This window comes from Sarcophilus harrisii, chromosome 1 (assembly GCF_902635505.1).
Source record: "Sarcophilus harrisii chromosome 1, mSarHar1.11, whole genome shotgun sequence".
Taxonomy (NCBI): domain Eukaryota; kingdom Metazoa; phylum Chordata; class Mammalia; order Dasyuromorphia; family Dasyuridae; genus Sarcophilus; species Sarcophilus harrisii.
In genome coordinates, this window is record NC_045426.1 from 296688055 (window position 1) to 296696373 (window position 8319).

The following is an 8319-nucleotide window of genomic DNA, read 5'->3' on the forward strand; positions in this document are numbered from 1 at the left end:
CCCAAGACCAAAAAGTTTGTTAACCACTACTCTTCACTATTTTTCCTCCTTTTATATCTAGTTTTTTCAATGTAGAGGATATATAGTCTGGAAGAAAGATTAATATTTTCCTTCAGCCTATCCTTTAAACCAAAGTGAGTGCAATCTCATTACTGGTTTGAAACCTCCTTCTGTCCCCACTTATTTATTAATCCTTACACTTTCTTTTAGAGAATGATTATATTTCAATGTTCTTTGTACACTATCTGTTCAGTTCTATTCTTTATATGCTTACTAGATTTTCATATATGCGAGTTTTAAAAATCAGTGAATCTCCTTAGGAACATTATCAGGCTCTCATCAGCAAAGAGATGTGGGGTTTGTTTTGGGTTTTTTTAAGGAAAAAAATTCAAGATTTTTTTATTCCCAATATTTCCTTTTTCTAAATTATAACTGTTAATAGTAATAATTATGGTGTTAACAAGATCTTTTCTTCATGGCATCCCACTGCAAGTATTATTTTCCTAATTTTATAGAAAATAAGACAAAATCTATAAGTTAAATGCTTGCCTAAAATCACACATCCTGATAATGAACTTTGCAAAGCTAAAGGTATATAAATTTTAGTGATTATTTTATTGTTCAGAATAAGGGACAGGAACAGAATCTTTGACATCTTTAGTACAGAGAAGTACTAGATGAAGTAATTCCCTCTACCAATGCAACTAGGCACCTATTCTATAACTTATAGTCTTAAGAGATTTGCCTGATGAGACAGAGAGGTTAAAAAACTTGCCCAGTGTTACACAGCTGTATGTGTCAGAGGAAAAACTTAAACCCAAATCATCCTGACTTCAAGGTAAATTCTCTGTTATGCTATGCTGCCTCTATTATCTTATTATCAGCAGTACCACCAATCCTCTTCTCCTAACAAAAGGTTCTTAACCTAGTTAGTGCCTGTGAACTTCTTTTAATTTTTTTATAATTATTTCATTATAATTGGCTTCTTTTGTGATCCTATGGATTTTATTTTATGTATTTATTATAATTTTGGATAATTGCATATTATGAGAAGGGATCTATAGGCTTCACAAGATGACCAAGGGGCTCCGTGATACCCCAAAAAAGTTAAACACGCTTATTCCCGTACCAAGGTCAGTGTTTTTTTCATTGTGTCATCCTGTTTTAATCTTCCAAAGAAGCTGAGTTCTATTAAAGTGCTAGACTTGGACTTGCGAAGTCCTGGATTAAAATCTCAACTCTTTCACATGGTTAAATTTCTTAAACTCTTTGTAAAGTTCTTTGAAAACTTTAAGATAATATATAAATATCAACTATAATTATTTCCATATCACATTGCCTCCAATTTAAGATATGACAGCTATGTTTCATGAAATTGTGCCCTGAAAAGAACCTCTTAACTTGCTCTGATTCCTCCAAAGGTTCCTCACCAAAAAGACTCCTATGGCTACTGTTGCTGTTTGCCAAGGGAAAGGCAAGCAATAGAAGACCATAACTGTTCAATCCCAAAGAGGAAATAAAGAAGGGGAATTATTTCCATTGCTCAGGCGGGTTGCCCTAAGATTGATTGGACTGACTGCTTAACAGCCTAATCTCTTTCTCAACACTGAACACAATCTGTTAACTAAAGAGTCTCAGTCTTTTTTCAAAGCTGAAACGTGCGCACTGCTGTATTGAGATGCTAATTTGTTCAGTAACATGGTGGTGGCCTCTCTCCCTGCATGACATTTGGTGCTCTGGAACTCTTTCAATCACCAAGATGCTCTTGGGATCTGAGATCTGCAGAGAGAGTCTGTAAAGCAGCTGTATCAAAGCCTCTTAATAACCTAATGCCACTGTGTTCTATTTATTGCAGTGGGACCTGATGCATACCTCTTTTTTTGAGAAGCCTGTTGTGAGAAAGAAAGGGCTCCAGGCTATACTGTGCACAGTGGAAGAAGCAGGGCTCAGTTAAACGCCTTCAGATTCAGCCCTTAACATATTTGCAATATGCACAAGATTTTCACAAAGGACAATAATACTATAGAATTTCTCTCACCCCTTTCTTCGATAGAGGATGCATTTAATAGTCCCATGAATTTCAGTAGTGTTCACACTTATTTATTTTTACACCTATCATTAAATATAATCTTATAACAACCCTGGAAAGTGATTATGACCTCCATTTTAGAGGGGAAGTTGATACAATAACTTGTTTCATGTCAAATAGCAATTTATTTGGCGAGCATGGGTTAGAATGACAGTCTCATGGCACCTCATCTTGGGCTCTTCCATTATTGCATATTTCTTTCCATTTTCTAGGCTGTTCTCCCTTTACCTAACAAAAATGTAAAACAAAAACAAAAAATCACCCAAATCATAGGACTGGCTGTGAGAAGGGATTATAGAGATCCCTCTTACCTACTTCCACACGACCTTTTCTGATACTCTCGCCTTGCCAGGATTCCTCCACTAAAACCAAAAACTATTAGTATTCTCTCCCACACCTTTAAAACCAGTATACCATTTGGGATATATTTTCTATTTGCTTACTTGTTTACATGATATTTCTCCTCCCAATAGACCATAAACTCTTTGAGATCAAGGAAATCTTCGTTTTTTGTCTATGTAAGCCCAGAATACAGTGCTTTGTACATAATAGGCACTAAATAAATCTTTGTGGAATTTAATCTGGTTAAATCCTTATGGATGAGGACAATGAGATTCACTGTGATGTGACTTACCAATATTTGTTATTCAATTTTGTCCCCCTCTTCATGACTGCATGATGTCCATGGGGTTTTCTAAGCAAAGACAATGGCATGGTTTGCCATCTCCTTCTCCAGTGGATTAAGGCAAACAGAAGTAAAATGATTTGTCAAGGATCACATAGTTGGTATCTGAGATCACATTAAAACTCAGTTCTTCCTAATTCCAGGTCCAGTGCTCTATCCATTGAGTTATTTAGCTGTCCAGCAAGATAATAAATAACAGAATCAAATCTGATTCCAAATTAATCATTCTCTCAATACCATATACTAGAGTTTTAAAATATAATCCAGTGTGAGATTTCAACAGATTTCAGCTTTACATGTACCTGTCTCTGATACCTCATAATGTCAAACAGGAGATCTTCAATTCTCAAGGTTATTCTAAGGGAACTCACATTTTGACACATCTTTTCCTGTTGGAAAGGTTTTGAATTTAACCTGGGGATGGCCAGTTTGTTATCCAAGGACCAAACAGGTTGTTAAGTTTGACAACAAGATCTAATAAGATCTTAGATCTGGACCTGAAAGGAATCACAGTGACTATGTAACATAAAAGGATTTTATTATCAGCATCAGTATAGAGAAAACAGTATACAACCAAATCATAGTTCGACCAAAGCAATATACCTGCACATACTTTATAGTAGCTAGCAGTGACATACTACTAGTAATAATGACTAAAAAGTGTAGTAGAAAGAGTAATGAACTTGAGTGTTGAATTTGGTTCTTTGTTTTGTTTTTAATTTTTATTTACTTTATGTATTGAATTTGAAACCACTATACCAGGTTATTAATTTGTGATCATCCTTCCAGGTTTTAGGGGAGTAGAATAGAATTAAATAAAATATACTTTCTTTGGAGATTCAGAAGTTACTTCTGAATGTCACAAGATTTAAAAGTCTTGGTTACCATCAGTTCTTAACTTACACTTACAACACTAAAGAATCACTAGATTAGGCTTGTGATCTAATGAGCAAATTCTATCCTGAGAAATATAGTTATGAAACATAGAAAAAGTCTATGATTATGTGCCCAGTTTGAGAGCCCTTCCACTTCCCACAATGGGAAAAAAGAAAGCCCTGAAGGAACTTAGTAATTTAGGCACCCCAACTTTAAGACCACCAGGCCAAGTATTGCTAATAAGAACACCTGGCACAAGAATGTATTAGATCTGTAGAATTGGAAGCCTTGGTGTAATAGTCTGGCACCAACCTGTTTATTTGCCATCTGGCTCTTTCAGAATATGTAGACTCAACACTGATCATTCATGCTTTTTTGTTTGGATTTGGTACAAAAAGGGAGCTGATCTAGGCTCATACACTTATACTTCTCTGCATCTAACCCTGGATTACACACACCATCTGCCACATTTGTTCCTATTCACATTCTACTTAATAGCACTGGAGGGAACCAGGAACCTATGTTGATAGGATCCACAACAAATGTATGTTATATAATCTCAACTGGGTTTTCACTATAGCAAGGCAATCATTCTTCTACTTCCTCCTCCCTGCAACTATATAGTTGCAATTTTAAACTTTTTCATGTCTTTTCAACGCTTCAATGCATTCCATCCTCACTCTTTTTGGTGAAGATTTCAATTCATTTTGTTGGTGTTCAATTCTTTGTGATCCTATTTGGTGTTTTCTTGGGAAAAGAAACTGAAGTGATTTGTCATTTCTTTTTCCAGATAATTTTACAAATGAGAAAACTGAGGCAAACAAGATTAAGTGACTTGTTGAGGGTCGCACAGCTGGGAAGTATCTGAAGCCAGATTTGAACTCATGAAGATAAGTCTTCCTGATTATAGAGCCAGTACTCTATCCATTCTATCATATTGTGCCAACAACAGTGAGGTCATTTCCCAAACATTCTCTCTTCTCCTTCCTGCCTCATTTCATATCACTCAAATACTTTTTCCATCTTTGACTTCTCTGTTGTTGTTTTTCATCCATTTCTGAAGAGAACTGATGACATCAAGGTGTGATGATGTCTTGACTTGTTCATCAGTTGCGTTTAATTGAGGCAGAGTTGCACAAAGTCATGAGCCTCACTTCTTCTTCTACAGTCATCTAAGTCCAGTGACAAGACAATAGTCAGGATGACTGGTGATAGCCTGGGATGCAGTCGATGACCTTGGCATCATGAATATCTGACCAAGTTCTTCATTGATCAGTTGAAACTGAATTAGGTCTGTTTGTCAAAGAAATCCATTTCCATCAGATTACATCTTCATACAGTATTGTTGTTGACGTATATAATGATCTCTTGGTTATACACAATATCTATTCAGGGTATATCTATAGATGGACCAAATTCATGTGTTATTCATTCAACTACATAATATAAAGTGGATAATAATAGGTATTCATTATATGTTTTGTTTTTTCAATGTAGATAGGCCAATATCTTTTGAGTGGTTGTTGATCTCAGTTAGGACACTGCAGTGCTCCTGGGCTTGATATAGTCAATACAATGTTACCTACAAACAGAACAAGAATCAATTAAGAATTTATTAATCCATTTGTCTACTTTATTAATCACAGTTCCTACTATGTGCTAGGTACTTGCTAAACAAGGATAGAAGTACAAAGAATGAAACAATTCCTATTCACATGAGGGAAACAACAAGCATATTCAAAATATATGCAGTGCAATTATAAAAATTAACAATTAAAATATATACCAGGTAGTTTTGAGAGCAAGGGTACTAGCAGTGACTAAAGCAATAAACATTTATTAAACATCTGTCAAGACTGTGCTAAACTCATTGGGGGAATAAAGAAAAGCTCCATGCAAAAGATAATGCCCAAGTTTTATACATCTTGAGGACAGAGATTCCAAGAGATGGAAGAAGGAAGAACATTCTTCCCCATATGGAAGAATGCCAGTGCAAAGGAATAGTGGTGGGAGATAGAATGCTCTAAGTAAAGAATAGAGAAGCCAGTTTGGCTGAATTACAGACTGTCATATACTGTCTTTTTTATTATTTGATGTTAATTTGCAAGCAAAGTTCCAACAGGGCTAGAGCTGTTGGTCCCAGAGCTTCATGTTTGTCTTGGCTCCATTTAACATTTTTTATCAAAGAGAAGAAGGAAGGAAAGGAAGTAAAGAGGGAGAAAAAGAGAAAGAGGGAAAAAAAAAGGATTTGTTAAGTACCTATTACATAGTGACAGGAACAATCCTTAATGCTTTATAAATATCTCATTTGATCTTTATAACCACACTGCAAGATAGATATCTATTCCCATTTTACAGCTGAGGAAACTGAAGAAAAGAGAGGTTAAATGATTTGCAAAAGATTAGATGATAATAACATTCTAGAAAGTGTGCTAAGTGCTTTATAAATATTATCTCATTTGATCCTCCCAATAACCCTGGAGATGAGTATTATTATTATCCTTACTTTAGTGAGAAAACTGAGGCAAACAGAAGTGACTTGTCCAGTGTCACACAGATAATAAGTGCCTAAGGTTAAATTTGAATTCAGGACTTTTTGACTCCAGGCCCACAGGGACAATAATGGGGGTAATAATAACTTCCAATCTGGAAAAAAAAAAAAAAAAAAAAAAAAAAAAAAAAAAGTAGAGTTGAGATTGTATAAAGCTTCAAAAACTAAACAGAGAAGTTGATGTTTTATCATAGAGGCAATAGCAAACTACTAAAGTTGACTGAGTATTATGCTGTGATGGAGTAAAGAGGTAGAATTGAAGTCAAGAATACTCAATTTCTAATCCTGCCTCTGACTGACTAATTGTGTGACCCCCAACCTCCACATGCCTTAATAAATTGCTTAGAATGATCCTAATAAGTCACAATACAGGAATACTACTTTGTGACATTCCCAGTGTTTAAGATTGCTTACCCTAGATTTGATGGGTGATTTAAAAATGAAAATTAATTTAGAAGGAAGACTTTTATAATGAATTTCTATTCATTCTATTCATCTTCTGATCAACCTTTCAGTTAAGAAGGCCTGGATTCAAATCACTTGCTACCTGTGTGAACACAGACAATTGCTTTAACCTCTAGGTCCTCAAGCATTATGTAACAAATAGTTTAGAGTAGTGATAAGGTGGAAGTAGAGGAAGTATTTCCAAACAGGATTTTCACATATATACACACAGGTCTCAAACCTGCTTTCCACTCTCACTGTCAAAAAAAAAAAAAAAATCAAAAGTACACCTAAAAATGTAATTGAGCTACAAGATTTTCTAAAATTATGTTACCTAGCTCATAATTCTGTACCCAAATTAGCCTGCTATCTGACTCATCACCCAAATTCCCGAAGTACCTAGCATTAAGCTCTACACACAAGAGATACTTTCCAAATATTTGTTGAATGAAAGTATTGGTGGACTAGTGTTTAATTGTAATGTCCTCTCACAGAATGTCATAAAAGCAAAGTATATCAGAAGGAGAAGGGACCTCAAAAATCATTTAGTCCAAAACATAACTGAACCCCCTACATAATATTCAGGACAAATGACCATTCAGCCTTTACTGAAAGACGTGCAATGACTCATTACCTACTAAAGCAGTTAATTATATTTAGACCTGCAATCTAATTGACTCAGTAAACTAGCATGTCATTGCCACACACACAAAAAAAGACATTATATGAGAAAATACTAAAATTCACCAGTTCTGGGTTAACCACTCTCTAGCTCTACTGCTGTGACATTATTCCTTACTCCTGACTCTTCTCCTAGCTCTGCTTTTCCCAGGATGAACTTAATCCTCACTTTTATCCAAGGATAAATCCTAATTCTCACTAATTGTTCTTCACCACCAACGCCTGAGTACTATTCCCATGGGGAGAATCTGACACTTTGCACTTTGGGTCAGTTTTAAATATCAGTCAGATTTTCCATATATGGAATTGAAAATTGTTCTTCAAATTCTGCCCATTCTCTTGGTTCAACTCTCTGGAGTCAGGAAGAATGAATCTAATCTTTATTCTACAACATAGCCCTTCAAAGCCTTGGCAATTAGTTATCCATCCTTGTTACTCATCTTGCCCTTTTTTCCAGCTCTCAGGAGAAATGAGATCATCCTACCCTCTAACATCCACATTTCCTGGCCAGAAAACAGAAACATAATTTCCATCTGTGATTTATAATTTGGGGAGGAGAGGTTGCTTGATTTCACTGGTTCAATGCACTGTTCTACAATTGGGAGAAAAAGAAGAAAAAAAAGAAAGGGAGAGGAAAAAGGGAGGGAGGAAGGATGGAATAAGTGCCTATTATATGTTATGCACTGTGTTAAACATTTTACAAATAATCTCATATAAAATATGCATATGTGTATGTTTGTGTGTGTATAGTTTCAAACCAGTTTCATTATGTAGGAAACTGCCAATGAGGAAACTCTTCATGAATGCAGATCAGCAATTGCTTGGTTTTGTTTTGATTTTGGTCTTAGGAAGTATTTGTTGGTTTTATCTTTTTTTATTTTAATCAATATTTTACTCTTCCAATTACATGTAAAGATAGTTTTCAGTATTCATTTTTGTAAGATTTTGAGTTCCAATTTTTTTTCCTTCCTTAGCTTACCATCCTCCTTCCCA

The 8319-nt window shown here is 35.2% G+C and overlaps 1 long non-coding RNA gene across 1 annotated transcript in view; it reads right to left on the bottom strand.

Annotated features, from left to right (window-relative positions):
• Positions 1–4687: 4687 nt before the first annotated feature.
• Positions 4688–8319, bottom strand: part of LOC116420149 — a 17906-nt gene continuing 14274 nt past the window's right edge. Inside the window, exon 2 of the long non-coding RNA XR_004230424.1 lies at positions 4688–5232. This is a non-coding gene — a long non-coding RNA (uncharacterized LOC116420149). The remainder of the gene's footprint in view (positions 5233–8319) is intronic.